Consider the following 16,747-nt stretch of genomic DNA (forward strand, 5'->3'; position numbering starts at 1 on the left):
GCCATAGAACACATCAGGACAGATTATCCTAGAGATGCTTTATCACTGATAGGGAAATCATGGAAGTATTCTGCAGGCGTTGCCCAGAGCAACAAGACAATTCCATTACTACTATTACTTGTGTATGAAAAGATCTGACTGTTATCTGATTATCAATGTCGCATTTTTAAAGCACTGGTATGCCTCCTAAAAAAGTTATTAGCAAAAGCTTTAAAACAATGTTTAAAAAATGAAGTGAGAGAAATATGGAGGCTGCCATATTTATTTCCTTTTAAACAATACCAGTTTCCTGGCATCCTTCTGATATTTCATGCATCATCAGTGTCTGAATCACCCACCTGAAACAAGCATGCAAGTCAAACTTAAATCAAACACCTGATCTGCATGCTTGTTCGCGGTCTATGGCTAAATAAATTAGAGGCAGAGGATCAGCAGGACGGCCAGGCAATTTGCATTGTCTAAAATGAAATAAATATAGCAGACTCCATTTCCATCTTTACTACCGTTGTTTAAAATGTCTCCATGATATGTTCCTGCTGATGTATTAGCACAGCCATGATGTACTGTATGTTAAACTTTGCAAAATAAAAACAGTTCTCTGCATTAACATTCTGTTTTTGCAGAGAATGCATTTCCTGTTGCAGTACATCCCCGGTCTACAGCTTGGCATTAGTGGTGGGGTTTGCAGTCTTCCCACCTCTAGGCTACTTGAATTGCCTCACTCTAGTTACCCATTGATCAGAGAAGGAGCTAGTTTCAGACTGCTAGGCAGGTGGCGCAAGAGGGCATCAGGTTGTTGACAGTGAAAGGTTGGGTCCAACAATCCAGGGCTGTAAGGTACATTTTTTCTATATTGCAAAGATAGGGTTTTTTTTTTTTTTTTTTTTTTTTTTTTTTTGCAATGCGGAGGACAGCCGCTGCTCTGTGAGAACCCAGTCTGAGCCATGATCTCTTTAACCACTTGCCGACCGCGCACTCATACCGCGCGTCGGCAAAGTGGCAGCTGCAGGACCAGCGACGCAGTCATGCGTCGCCAGCTGCAGGCTGATTGATCAGGAAGCAGCCGCTCGCGCGAGCGGCTGCTTCCTGTCAATTCACGGCGAGGGGCTCCGTGAATAGCCTGCGGGCCGCCGCTCGCGGCTCGCAGGCTAAATGTAAACACGAGCGGAAATAATCCGCTTTGTTTACATTGTACGGCGCTGCTGCGCAGCAGCGCCGTAAGGCAGATCGGCGATCCTCGGCCAATCAGCGGCCGGGGATCGCCGCCATGTGACAGGGGACAGCCTGTCACTGGCTGCACAGGACGGATAGCGTCCTGTGCAGCCCCGATCACCGGGGATGAGCAAATAGGAGAGGGAGGGGGGAAATTTGCCGTGGAGGGGGGCTTTGAGGTGCCCCCCCCCCGCAACATGCCAGACAGGAGGAGCCATCAGACCCCCCCCTGCACATCATCCCCATAGGGGGGAAAAAGGGGGGGCGATCTGATCGCTCTGTGTGCCCTTTGATCTGTGCTGGGGGCTGCAGAGCCCACCCAGCACAGATCACAAAAAATAACGCTGGTCCTTAAGGGGGGGTAAAGGGTGGGTCCTCAAGTGGTTAAACAAAGTTACTCTCAATCCAAGGTTTTACTGTATATTAATAAATACATAGTGTTTTTTATAACATTGCATCATTCTCTAATATTTGCAGTTTACACACTACTCAGCATTCTAAAGGATTTTACAGAGCAGGCCAGTGACCTGTCCTCTGCAGAGAAAAAGAAAATACAGTGACTGACACTTGAGAGAACAAGCTTCAGAAGACAGAGCTCTCTGCGACTTTGAAAGTTGTAGAGCTCAGTGGCTCTTTTGCATAGATAACAGCTGGAGTTTCTTAACTCTTCCTGTACTGGAAACAATATTAGACTTATGTCTCTGCTCCTAACGCTTTATTTCTTAGCTGTACTACACATACAAATCATTTTATCATAATTTTTTTTTTCTGCTTCAGTGTCTCCTTAAGGGAAAGTAAAGCTGGCCATACGCTTAAGGTAGCCGTACACTATTCGACTTAGTGGCCGATCAACCTTGCAACGTTAAAGTCGCAATGCAAAATTACAACGCAACACACCCAAAAAGTTGCAACGCACATTTACGCTGCATTACATTTGCATACAGTAGATACAGTGAAGCATACAGGGATGAAAGGTATCCTTCCCTGTATCTGTTAATGTCTGCATTTAGAAGTAACGCACAGCAGCAATGCGTTACCATATTGCAACATCTACAATGTGATGCTAATGTCGCATATCCTTAACATTGAAGTGCGGTAAACTGCGTTATAAAACTTTATTAACGCAGGACCATAACATCCCACTGTGAATGCAGCATACATGTTTTAATCCACATTACATTATGAAGTTTGGCAGAGAGTTGGAAGCCCCACAGCTTTTAGCCACGACTGTGTTTGGGTTGTTCATGCTGTTGCTGTGTATGATGTGGCTCCTGGAAGTCATCAGTTCCCCGATACAGAGAAGTCCACCTCTCTGATTCATCAGCTTGTGATGCGGGTCTGGGAAGATTTTATCATTATGAGGACACACGTTCCCACATTAGCTGCCTCTCCAGCACCTTTTCCAGAGTTCCAGCCAGCAGCTCACAGCAATGAATCACTTTGTTCTGTGTCTTGCAGAATGTCAGGTGTAAAGTTGTTTCCAGCTGTGATAGCCATACTCATGTACACCAGCCCCACAAAGTGTGATACCACATTAGCAGTAACATAAGACTTGCGGGCAGCTTTTAAAATTGGTGGGTGGGGTGGAATATGATTATTTCACCATCTTTAGGTTTGAAAAAACAATTGGAATTTGGACAGAAAATTTTTAATGCAGAGTAATATGGCTGCATCCCTGTCAACGTGTAAGTGTTTTCTTTCATTATGTAATTGTTATTGGTTTCCATGACTCATACTTCAGCCTTGTGTACAACATCTAATAGTCCATATAAGATACATTGGGCTTGATTCACAAAACGGTGCTAACCTACTTAGCACGTCTAAAGTCTTTAGACGTGCTAACCAGGGTGCTAAGTAGGTTAGCACCGGATTTCTCAATTGATTAACCTACTTAGCACCCTGGTTAGCACGTCTAAAGGCTTTAGACGTGCTAAGTAGGTTAGCACCGCTTTGTGAATCAAGCCCATTATGTTGTGTTTGTCTTTATACAACTGCTTAGAGTCTGAAGACTTGTACTGTACACAAGCTAACAGATTCTCTGTCTAGGTCCCCTTTGCTAAGAATCTGGCATATGTATGGCTGCCCCAGGCGTACGAGAGGAATCGGCGCAGGAGACTTGGGCGCAGGATACAGCCTGTATGGCTTATCCTGCTCCTGCACAAATTCCCATCAATGTTAAATACTATTACCCCTCCAGGCCGCCACGGATGGTGGGGAATGAAATCATTTGGCTTCCAGCAATTGCTGGAGGCCGAATTATGGTGTTTAAGTAACTTCAGCTCCCTCTTCTGATGGCACCGAAGTTACTCACTGCAGCGCCCAAGTCTCCTGCGCTGGAATGAAAGTATTCGTGCCTCATAGAGAGAACACATGCCCCCTACTGGTCAGCCTGCTTCAAGGCTCCAATCTACTCAGGCCCACCAACAATCCAATCACGTGGATACAATCGATGTGCTTAATAGCTGGAATTGGGCCTACAGATGGGCCAGGAGGGCATGTGAACACACATACAATTGCAGTGCATGATTAAACGGTAAAATCTGCCACCACCAATTCTAATATAAACAAAAGATAGGGAAATCGGGCCCTTCTGAGTACTCTAAAGCTAAACATTCACCACCTGTCAGAGGAAGATGGATCCAGCTATGTCTCCCTCACGACGAGCGTTCCACGACCCATCTTTCGGCTACGAGGACATGCGACGTCACATGGTGGGCGTGAAAGGGAAGTCAAATGATCGTGGTGCCTTTTGCAGAGTTGATCCAGATCCAATCTGCCGTGATAGTCACTAAACGGCATTCGCGTCGATGTTCAAAGCGTTGTCGGACAGATTGCGTTATGGGTATGGGCCTTATGTCTGAGAAAAGAAAGGGTTAACACAACCTAGTCTTTTTAAAACAATAGCATTCTCTGTATGAGGGTAACGCTCTCTTCAGAAGCTGGTTCATTCCGCTATACTCAAAAACAGGTAATAGCCAGATAAATTACCTTTTGTTGTTTATTAAAAAGTGCAAGTGATGATATAGAAAAGAAACTAATAAGTAACAAGATTAATATATCCTCATTTCCTCCTGCTTTGGCAGTGCCTATCTGTATCTTGGTCATGCCAGTAAAGCTATTTTTGATTTATTTATTTTAGTTTTATACAGCGCCAACATATCACACAGCGCTGTACAGAGTATATTGTCTTGTCACTAACTGTCCCTCAGTGGGGCTAACAATCTAGTCCCTACCTTAGTCATATGTCTATGTAAGGATCATGTAGTGTATGTATTATAGACTAGGGCCAATTTAGGGGGAAACCAATTAATTAACCACTACACCAACATGCTTTGATTTGAGAAAAGATGTCCATGCGCATTGTTGTCCTTAACCCTTAATAGTCTCATTCTCCCTTTTTCATTCTTCCATTCAAAGGGGGCTACACACCATACCATTTTTACATTTCTTTTCAATTCAAGATTTACAATCAGTTTTTCTAATTGATTGTAACATTTGAAAAAATCTGTGTTCAATTTTCTTCAATTATAAAAAAAAATTGATTGAAAACTCTGAAAAAAAATTGCTTGCACCTCTACATTACGAAGTTGTCAAACTACCACACACCATTTAATCGTACAAAAAAATTGATCAAAAACTTCTGCCACTCCCAATAGAGAGAAAAAAAACTCAGAATTTTCACTCAAAAGCTTTTGATTTTTCAGTAGAAATTATGTTTTTTATGGAGTTGCTGTCAAATTGGATCATTTTATTGTATTGTGTGTGGCCACCTTAAGAATTACTAAGAAAAAAAAAAACTTCCTATAGCACAATACAGGTTCCAACAAATTAAACATTTCTTTCTCACAGAAAATAGATTCTTCTTTCAGCAGTGTTTATTATATACCAAAACGTGTGGAACTCCAGATGCCTAGGCTAAGCGACACTTGGGTGGGGGGAGGGGAGGCTCATACCAATATACAGCAATATTTAGATATAGGAAGTATATCTGATGCTTAAACCAAGATGATTAAAGCAAAACTGTGATTTTTTTTTTGTTGTTCTCCCAACAAAAAGTTAGATACTTACCTTGAGAGAGGGATGGCTTCCCATGTATTTCCCCAGACTCCTCCTGGATGCCAGGACCCATGGATCTTTGACCCACTGCACCTGCGTAGAAGCAAAGACCCGCTCGAGCTTCAGTGGAAAAATCTGAGCCTGATTGGGTCTGTGCCACTGTGCAGACACAGTTGGGTTTGTGCATGCGCAGTAGCACAGACCAGCTCGGGCTCTGGGGGAAATTGCCAAGCAGTGAGACAACTTCCTCAGGTAGTAGAAGTCTGGGGGCAGCACCAGGCAGAAACGGGAAGTGAAGAGAGTGCCTGGCCAACCTATACTGGGGGAGTAACTGAGCCTGGCTAAACTACACTGGGAGCAACTGTACTTAGCTACCAACACTGGGGGCACGTATAACTGGCTACCTACCTGTACTGAGGGTGTTTTTTAGGGGGGCTCACTGCAGCTATAATGTGTGGTTCAAATTGTCGAGTGAGGCGCAATCATTCCAAATCCGGGGGGGGGGGGGGGGGGGGGGAGGGACGCATCCTCACAAGTTTTCCTTAGGCAGCACAAAGTCTAGAACCGCCCCTGTAGCTGAGCCCAGTGAGGTCTGTGCTTTTGTGCATGCAGTCCTTATTTTACGGAGGACACAGCCCTGGAACAGGCCAGTGGAGGAGGACAGAATAATTCTCTGGATTATGCAGATGCATCCTTCTTTTGAGGGGAGTACCTCTGTTGGGTACTTTCTTCTCACTACAGGTACACTTTAAAGTAAAAGTGGGTATCCTGAATTATTTACTACATTCTACTATATGTCACTATGATGCTTAGATTTTTCAGAGCTGAAGCCTATTAATGGCTGTAAAGGGTGCCCTAAGTATTTCTTGTACAAATGTAAGTGTTACTGGTCCTCTTTAGGTTAGCTTGACTGAGGAAATGTTACCACCCGCATGTAGAAGTTCTCAGCCAAACCTATTCATGCCTTCTCCAGAATAGGAACAGAGGGACAAGTCTAATTTGGCAGCAGAGCGTAACCAGTCAGGTGCGGTGTGTTAGCGCAGATATGGAGGTATTGGATTTACTGTGTGGACTCCGCTCACACATGCCTCTCTTCTATTGCTGGAGAGCACAGCGCTGCACAAACATTTCCTGCCCAGGGCTGCTTAATTTGGCCGCGGCCTCGCTGTAAGCTGGCAGAGGATCGAGCGTTGGGTGGGGCCAAGGGTTTGGGAAATTGCTTTTGGCATTTGAAAAATGAGCTGGTGCAATTTAATACAACACCATGAGACTAGAAAGCAAATGTAAAAACAATCGTTTTCCTAAGCCCGGTGAACACGTTTCTACCAGATTTGTCAATAAGAAACCCACATGTTTGTTCCCAGGCAGTGGAAAATCGATGTTACATAGTAGATTAGGAACATTTTTCTTTCAATAGATCTATATAAATATATTTCGGTGTTCTTTCTTTGATTGAAATAAACATGAGGACTATTTCTGGACCCAGTGGAATTTTCAATCTGTCAATCCTTGTAAAACATGGAAATCTGTGTAAAAACACTGTATGCGGATGACATTTAGGAGGTCTTGTGTAGGAAACCTGGAGGAAAGTCGAAGTGTAATGCCCATAGCATTCAACCAGTCAGGTTTTATTTTCTAGCCTTTATTTAGTATAGACCGCTAGGCCCGTATGCAATTAACTTTTTCACCTAGTTTTCTCCAAGGTGATATTTTTAAACTTGCCAATAAAATGCCTTTTAAGCCACCAGAAAGCAAGAAAATACTGAAAATAATTTTCATAGTACTTTTTCACCTACTTCTAAGTACTTTTTCAGTAGAAAAGTGCTGTACCGAAAAGTTATTTTAAATAGACAATGAAAAATGATCTCCTAGGAGAAAACTCATGAGAAAAAGGGAATTGTATATGGGCCCTAGAGACTAGATCAGACTTTCTCAACCTTTTTACCCTGGAGAAACCCTGCAAATAATTTTTGGATCCCAAGGAAGCCCTGCATTTATTTTGCAGGAGGCATGATGTGGCTGTTTATTTTACTACCTTCTATTACAGGATCCCTCATTATACTGGCTCCTTATTCTATTGCTTTTTTATTAATGCGCTCATCATTATTCTGACTCCCAATTTAGTGCTTCCTTTTTACAGTATCCCCCTTTTTAGTGTGTTTTTTAATACTTCCCCCACAAAGAGGGAAAATCCAAAGAAACCCCTGCTGAGTACTCAAGGAACCCTGGTTGAGAAAGCCTACATGTTAAACCAAACCTGAAACAAAAAAAAAGTATGATATAATAAATTGTATGTGTCTTACGGATAATTATAGAACATTAGTAGCAAAAAAAAGTCTCATTTTTATTTTCCGTTATTTCGTTTTTTTTTTCTATATAACATCGTATCATACTGTCACAGTTGCAGTTTTAAAACCACACTCTGTATTTTAAGCTATGAAACAAAGCAGAAATAATGACCCTTTGCACTTTTCTGCTTTAAAACCTTATCCCAAGCTGTCTCTCACTGTTTCTTGGCTGTTTAACTTTTTCAAAAAACAGGAGTTTTTTCCCCTATTGGTTAATGTCACAGCGTGTCATGTGTGACATGTCCGTTCAGGCCCAGATTTATCTTACATTAGCCTATAGGCACAGATGTCCTGGCACCTTAGACTTCACCCTCCCGAACCTATAAACCCCCACCGAACCACACTACAAGTGTGATGGCTGTCCCAGCTGTCATTTCACCCTTACTTCCCCTACCTGGCATACATAACTACAGATATCCCTTAGCATTAGGTAGCCAAAAGTAGCCTCAATATTAACCATTTACTGACATCCTAACGTATTAAAACGTCATACTTACCGCTATTAACAGCAACATGACATTTTAATACGTCCCGCGTTCCCTGCCGATGCTACCGCCATGTGTGCGCCGCTACCGCCGCTGTTTCCGTCGGGCTTCTGTGCTGGGTGATTGGGGAAGAGGACTGAACGGTCCTCTACCCAATCGCAGTGCATGGAGTGAATGGACGTGACCGCGAACAGCGGCTACGTCCATTCACAATAACAGGAAATGTAACAATTAAATAAAGTGAAGAAAAAAAAAAGTGAACATTTCCTGAGTGTTCACTAGCCAAAAAGTATATTACACCTACAAAATGCATTCATTTTCAAGTACATACAGATCTTAATAAAATTACACTCCCCCCCCCCCCCCCCCCAAAAAAAAAAAAAAAAACACTTGTAAAAAAAAAAAAATCAGCTAAAAAAAATAAATTAATAGTTGCCTTAGGGACTCAGCTTTGTTAATTTATATTTTATGGGGGGAAATTAATTTTAATATCTTACATAGGGGCTTGTAATTATGGCCAGAATAAAAAAAAAACACAACAGAAAAATAACACTTCTATTTCAAAATAATATACTGTCGCCATACATTGTGATAGGGACATCATTTAAACTGTTTAATAATCGGGACAACTTGGCAAATAAAACATGTTTGTTTTATCCACAGGAGAATGTTTAATTTTAAAACTATAATGGTTGAAAACTGAGAAATAATGATTTTTTTTCCTTTTTTTTCTGTTTTTCTCATTAAAACGCATTTAGAATAAAAAAAATCTTAGCAAAATGTACTATCCACAGAAAGCCTAATTGGTGGCGAAAAAAACGAGGTATAGATCATTTTCTTGTGATAAGAAGTAATAAAGTTATTAGGGAATAAAAGGGAGGAGCACTGACAACTGAAAATTGCTCTGGTCCGTTAGGATAAAAACCATTGGGGGTGAACTGGTTAAGTAACTAGAGGTGCCCCCAAGTAGTAGGTAGTTAGAGGAACCTCAGTATTAAGTAGCTTGGATTGCCCCTGATTGAAGGGTGATCTCATCAGTGGAATCCCGAGAGCTGGGTTAGTAACCTCTCAGTTACACTCTCATCAGGACTCTACATAATGAAGGAGGGAGGGAGGGAGGCGCTTGAGGAGGAGAGTGTGCCGCCTTTCCATCATCAGGTGCCTGTAGGCTCGTGCCTACAGTGCCTTATGGTAAATCCGGCCCTGCGTGCGTTGTTCCCAAACACTACAATTCAGCTGCATGTAATTGCAGCCAAACGGCGCTTGTGGCCGGCAGCGGGGAGGCTGATTTGCCCGACAAGCGATCAGTCAGCCACCTGAGGAAAAAAGGCCTCATCCTACACAGGAAAGTGAAGCAGCACATGATCATGATCAGCAAATCACGTGTTTCTACATATACACAAGCAAAACATTTGCAGTTTGATCATGTATACGGCTCTTATTCTTTACCTGGTATTTTTTAACCTTCTTCATTCCCGAAGGTGAGGGGAGGAATTTGATTAGCTGTTTCATAAAACACCTCCGTTTTCCTATGATTTTTTTTTCTGCGTATCATTCTGAGCCTGACTATGCCAAGTGTATTTACAGCTACGCAATATGGTTTATCTTTTTCTTCTGACTGGGATTGTTATGATACTTTGTTTTTACTGCCGTTAATGTTTAATGAGTAAACCAGCAGTGTATATATTAGGCTGTAATTGCACATAAGCAAACTAAATCCACATAAAGTGTATTTTATTTCATTGCTTCTAGAGCAAGGTTTATGGCTGCAGAGAGCATTATATGAGAACATTGATCTGATGTATTGCTGTAGCGTCTGCCAGTAACCGGCAACAAGTTCTGCATCTCTGAGTGCATTATACCTCGCATGACTGGCCTAAAGGGCTGCTCAAAAGCAAACTACGGAGAATCAAAATCATCTTAAATGATTTAAAAAGGACTTGGTCTGTATAAGCAGCTATAAATCACATGCAAAGTATAATTAGATTTTCTAGGATTTGGTCCTGGGTATATTTAAAAAAAAAAAAAAAACTGTTTTTATGGATACAAGAGGATTTATACTTACCTGGGTCTTCCTCCTGGCCCTTGTAGTCCATTGACTTCCTGGGTGTCCATCTGATCCCCTCCGTTCTCCGTCTGTCTGTCCGTCAATGACTACAGTGCATACACGCCCTCGGCCACGCACCTCCTCAATTACTCTCAGGGCCGGATTTAGGCCAAGGCCAACCTAGGCCATGGCCTAGAGGACCACAGTAGGAAGGGCACCAAAGCAGCAGGCTAAATTGGTACAGCATTTGCAGGCTTGCAAATGCTGCAATGCAGGGAGATCAGGCGAGCGCCTGACCGCAGTACTCTGCTGCTAGCCGCCTGTGCAGCAGCCGTCTTGCTCTCTGTGCATGTTTCCATTGTGGCCGGCGGCTATGGACTTGGGCAATATTTTAGACGGAAAAGAAGAGGAAGCTTCTGCACTGGAGAGGAGTGAAAAAATGAGTGACACTGATGGCTGCTGTGGTGTGAAAGTGAGCTGGCTACCTATACTCAAGGAAAAGGGGGGAGGAGTCATTTGGCTACCTAAACTGGGAGGGTCATCAGGCTACCTATACTAGAGGGAAGGGGAGGGGTCATCTGGCTACCTATACTGGAGGGAAGGGGGAAGGGTCATCCCGCTACCTACACCGAAGGGGGGCAGCTGGTGACAGTGGCCTTGGGTGGCAAAGAGTACAAATCTGGCCCTGATCACGCTCCTGTAATAGGAGCATTCTACGCCTGTGCAGTTGCACGGGAGGGCGGCCAAGGAGGTGTGCAGTATTCACCGACTGGCTCAGTCAGGGACTTTACTGGAACTGACTTCAGGAGAGCAGAGGGGACCAGACACAGTGGAGCTGATAGACTACAAGGGGGCTGGAAGAAGCCCCAAGTAAGTAAAAATCCTTTAGACAAGACAAATAACATTTATATTGCACTTTTCTCCTGGCGGACTCAAAGCACCAGAGCTGCAGCCACTAGGATGTGCTCTATAGGCAGCAGCAGTGTTAGGGAGCCTAAGGTCTCCTACTGAATAGGTGCTGGCTTTCTGAACAGGAAGAGACTAGATTGGAACCCTGGTGTCCTGTGTCAGTAGCAGAGCTCTTAACCATTACCCTATCCAGCCACTTCCACTTTGCCCCCAATGGTTTCAGATACAATTTGGGGGAAATAAGATACTTACCTCTGTACCTCTGTAGTTGGAAGCCTCTGGATGGTCTAGAGCAGGGATGCCCAACTCCAGTCCTCAGGGGCCATAAACATGCCAGTGTTTAGGATGGACAGAGAAATAGCAAATGTGTTCTACTTGATTAACCTCACCTTTCCTTATTTAGTCCCATCAATAAAGTTGAGCTGTGCCAAAAATTTGTGAGGATCTCGGCCCTTGAGGACTGGAGTTAGGAATCCCTGTCTAGAGACTTCCCAAATTCTTGTAGAGCCCATTGTTCCAGCACTGACTTGCTCTTCACCAGTAGAGCCAAGCCACACATGTGGGAGCATTTTGTTCTACTAGACATGCACAGTCCTTACTTGTGCCTCATCCCCAGCCCTGAGTCTCTAGCCCACAGCCACCTCATGGCCTATTTAACTAATTTTGTCGAGGAGGTATAGAGAGACTCTGCACTGGAACAGTGGGCTGTAGCAGGAACCGGGAAGCCTTTGCACCAACGAGAGTCTTCCCACTGCTGAGGTAAGTATTTCCATTAATGACTGATTTATGTGGAAATGTTAAGCCTTTTATATCCCTTTAGCATCTCCTAGCATTAGTTTTCTTAATCCTTACCTTGGTTGGGATGTTGGGCCTTCCCATTTCCTTTCCGTTTATTGCAGTGAAACTGCCTAGCACAAAAGATGGAGCACAAATTACTCTAAAAACACTGTAATTCAGCCGCCAGCAATAGCTGGAAGCCAAATTACAACTTTTCCCCACTATCCATGGCATCCTGGAGGGGAATAGTAATTAACGCCGCTTGTGTAGGAGCAGGGTAAGCCTTCTAACGGCTTTACCCTGCACCCAAATCTGCCGGCAGCAGTTTCATAGTTATGCATCTGAAAGTCTCTAGCCCAGGGGTCTCAAACTCGCGGCCCGCGGGCCATTTGCGGCCCGCGATACAATATTTTGTGGCCCCAAGGCCCCAGAGCTTGTAGGGGCCCCCAGTGGCTACAAGAGGAAAAAAAAAATTTTCAAATCGGCCTTATAGTTTTTGAGAAAATCGATTTTAAAGTTGCAAAGGAAAAAAATACACATTTAAAAACCCGCCGACTTTAATGGTTAATAGCAAATCCACCTTAAATGCTAGAAACCCTAAATTTGCAGGATATGTTAAGGAGATCATTAGGAATAAGAGGAAAAAACAATTTTTCAAAAAGACCTTATAGTTTTTGAGAAAATCGATTTTAAAGTTTCGAAGGAAAATAGTATACTTTTAAATGCGGTAAATGTCACTTTTAGTAGCAAGCCTAACGGTAGTGTAATTTTACATGTATCAAAAGAAAGAGCAATACATTTCCTGACAGAGTTTCCAGGGGTCCATACGCAGCCGCAGCGCTTTGGCCAGGTATCGCTATACAGCCGTAATATGGCTGTATGAAGATTCCTGGCATTTTTTCCTATTTTCCCAATTTTTTTTTTTATGTTTAGAGTGGGCGGGCAGAGGCGGCGATCCGCCGCGATTGACGTCAGGAGGGGCAGAGCTGAAGCTGAAAGCTCTGCCCCTTCCAGGAAATGCCGGCGGATTGCCCCCGGGGCAATTTGGGGGCTCTGCAGCCCTCGTTTTGCGGCGGGGACACGTGAACTCCCTTATGCGGCCCAGCCTCATCCTGACTTTGCCTCCTGCGGCCCCCGGGTAAATTGAGTTTGAGACCCCTGCTCTAGCCGGTCGTTAATTGGCCAGCTGCCAGTTAATTAATTGGCAGCTGCTGACTTTCACACATTCCATTTCTTTCTCCTTCCAGCATCCTTGGATTCTGATTGTTACATAGGTAATCACAAATCTCTTCTGTTCAGTTGCTGCCAGTTATAACTGAATGGACAGTTGATGTGCTGCCCAGGTGAATGTATTGTCCATGCTTCCCTATGACTCCAGGCCCGTTTCCACTAAGAACTAGCCGCATCGCATCACTTCTGCTGCTGGCCGCGTCACTTCCCCATTTCCCCCCTTTAGATCTGTATATGATTCATATTTTGATGTGGTACCTGGATGCGCTATGGATGCTTTGGCTATGGGAGGGAGGTCTCCTCCCATTGGCCGCTTGCCCGTCCTGCCTCCTTTGTTGAAATCTCAGCAGCACAGAGCGGCGGTTCTTCTGCCCACTGTGTCTGCTGTTGCCAGGGAGACGTGGGGGGCGGCGCATTGGCGCCGCCTACCTACGTCATGCAGGCATGTTCCCCATCAGGTGCGGCGGCCTGGTGGGAGAGACGGCCAATGCGACCAGGCATTAGGAGTCAGCTGCGGGTAGGTTTTGCCATTGGTGAGGGGGAGTTTATAACATTCAAATGTACCTATGTTATGTGACCATATTAGTTTCCCATCAGGTCCGCATATATTGGGGCTATGTGATTGGTGGATATATATTGTGTTATGTGATTGGTCACTTTTTGAATGTGCTTGGTATATATAGAGTGCAAGTGTCAGTTTATCTTTGTACACAGACAGCTCAGCTTGATAAAGGGGCGGCTGCCCTGAAACGTTGCCATATATGCTGTCATGCTGATCTAAGCAAATAAAAGAGCAATAATAAATTGGATGGTGCTGGTTCATTCGTTTTCTCCGATGCGGAAGTGTGTGGAGGGGACGGCGGGCGGATGCGGCTGTGCGAGAATCTGCAAAATGCTGCAGATTCTCGGATTGCTCCGCACACAATGCACGCAATGGAAATTATTCCATTGATTGCCATGCATTGGGTTCAGGACACCTGCAGTGCATCGCATTGCTTCTAATGAAAACAGGCCCTCAGTTCACATTAACTGAAAACTTTTTCACAATGTACTGCTATGGAACAACTGATGAGTTAAAACACATCAGTTTTTCAATGTACAGTTCTTTACTATACCCAGGCAGCTTCTCCCCATTAGAATCCGAATCTATTTTATTCACCAAGTACGACCGAAGTCGCATTTAGACTTGTTTGTGGTACACTCAGCATTGGTTCATAGTGCAAATAACTGCATACATAATGATAATAACAGTTAATAGCGAACATTGAACACACGCACATAGAAATTAAGGCATTGGTTGACTAAAGCAAGGATCCCAGGGGGAGGTTCTGCTGGGGAGGGGGCTTCAGTTCTGGAGGACTGCTTGGGGAAGAAGTTGTTCCTGCGCCTGTGCAGCAGCAGCCTGAGGGGGAGGAGGTTAAGAAATGACTACCAGGTGGGAGGAGTCATGCGTTATTTTGTTGGCCCTTGACCTCATTCTAGATGTGCTTTAAGTCCTATGGGAAAAAAAGGGCATAACAAATGTTATTTTATGGTATAGATGTGTGGGGAGATCAAGTGGTAGCAGAGGTTGCCAGATGATCCTTATAATGGCATTGATTAGCTGCCCATGTCCCTTTTGATCACCAATATTAAGGTTTTATTAAACCCCAACTGCAGTGATGACCGTAACATTTGGCAACTCATTTTCTTGTTTCAGTACCAAATGCCCCCAAAGACAGTAATTAAGGGGCTTTCTCTGAGGTAGGGTCTTGGGGACAATGAATCAAATGCCAGTAATACTGAGGTATATTACCTAGAGTAGCATGGTGCTGTAGGCCGAAGTGAAGGTTATATTACTGTGCGCTATGCAATTACTGGCGTTTGATGCATCGACCCCAATTGGTGTACACCTGAATAAAGGTGGCCACTTACGATCCAATTTCTAGCAAAAAAAAAATCATTTGATCCATCAGATAATTCTAATCGGAAGAAAAATTCACTACACCATCGAGGAACCAATCTTTGCTTCCTATCTATCACAACCAACAAGAAAATCCAAATTTTGGTTTGACCAAAATCCAATCAGACGACTATTTTTATAATCATTCGTAATCGATTGTGCCCACCAATTGAGATTATTTACATCCAATCTAATCAGCATTTCTGATCAAACAAATGTTTTGCCAGAACTTGGACCATCTGAAGGTTCCAGTGTTCTCTGGTGTAATCCCAAAAAAAACACTTACCGTAAGTCCATTGATATTCATTTTATTCTTTATAGAAAACCTTGTAGCGTCCTTCTGAAATGGTTAGCGGTTATGCAACATGTCCATTACATATGAGCTGTGCTGAGCGGAGATCTGTACATTACGACATGGTCAGTCGTGGCTGCTGAACATGTCATGGTACAGATACGCCACTGGTGATGTTTCTTCTCTTCCCCGCATGTGTTTGAAATCATTCCTAATTCTCAGCAGCAGAACAAAGTGTTTGGTTCTAATAACTCCCCATCTTCCCACTAAAAGCTTGTGCTTACATCACATTAATAGATGGAGATGTATCTCGCCATTGCCCCCCTGACCCCTCAAAATGTTGAACAGATACTACATAAATCATTAATATGATTTCTACTGTAAACCTGCAATGCATTAGGATGGGGTTATTTATATAAAAATGCCAAGACAATCAGCTATCATCTTCTTTGTCTCACGGTTCCCTGAAGACAACATTACAGCATAATGGGTGAGGCATCAGTGAGCAGCAAAGGCCGACCTCCTGTTCCTCCGCTGGCATCCCTAATACTGAACAGATGGGGGGCTTCCATTCATAGCTTGAAATCATCTAACTGATCATCCTCTTTTCATTAATAGGCCTTATTTCCCTTCACTAAACTATTGCATGTCTGTGGAGCAAAGATGGGGAAAATAAACAGAGAGAGAGAGTACCATTTTTTGCCTTTGTTTCCAGCATACAGCAAAAAATCTGTCTATCTACACAAACTCTTTCTGCTGCTGAGAGAATGTGCTTTTATGTCGCTAGTCTATTTTGTTTAAAAGCACAATTTGACCTCTTGCAACTTAGAGACACTGAGGCGAAAAAAAAATTGTGATATAATGATGTGTATGTGTAGTACAACTAAGAAATAAAACATTAGGAGCAGAGACAGGAGTCTAATATTGTTTCCAGTACAGGAAGAGTTAAGAAACTCCAGTTGTTATCTATGCAAAAGAGCCACTGAGCTCCATGACTTTCAAAGTCGCAGAGAGCTCTGTCTTTTGAAGCCTATTATCTCAAGTGTCTGGCACTGTATTGTTTTTGTTTCTGCAGAGGACAGTTCAAAATTTCACTAGGCTGCTCTGTAAAATCATATAGAATGCTGAGTAGTGTGTAAACTGCAAATATTAGAGAATGATGCAATGTTATAAAAAAAAACTATATCACTGAAAATAAAAATATGAGAATATTTTTCTTTGCTACTAATGTTCTAGTAATTATCCGTACTACACAACCAATTCATTATATCATTTTTTTTCCGCTTTAACCAAGGATTGAACTTCATCCCAATCAGTGGCTGATACCCCCTTTCCCACAAGTAACCGTTACCTTTTCTCAAATAGATCATCAGGGGTGTCTGTGTGGCTGATATTGTGGTGAAACCCCTCCTACAGTGTGATGTCAGGACTTAGGTCCTGGCAGTTTCC

The 16,747-nt window shown here is 43.3% G+C and overlaps 1 protein-coding gene across 3 annotated transcripts in view; it reads left to right on the top strand.

The window, feature by feature from the left end:
- Nucleotides 1-16,747, top strand: part of VPS13B (vacuolar protein sorting 13 homolog B) — a 1,202,086-nt gene that overhangs the window by 610,907 nt on the left and 574,432 nt on the right. The window lies entirely within an intron of this gene.

The sequence above is a fragment of the Hyperolius riggenbachi genome, chromosome 5 (genome assembly GCF_040937935.1).
Source record: "Hyperolius riggenbachi isolate aHypRig1 chromosome 5, aHypRig1.pri, whole genome shotgun sequence".
Lineage (NCBI taxonomy): Eukaryota > Metazoa > Chordata > Amphibia > Anura > Hyperoliidae > Hyperolius > Hyperolius riggenbachi.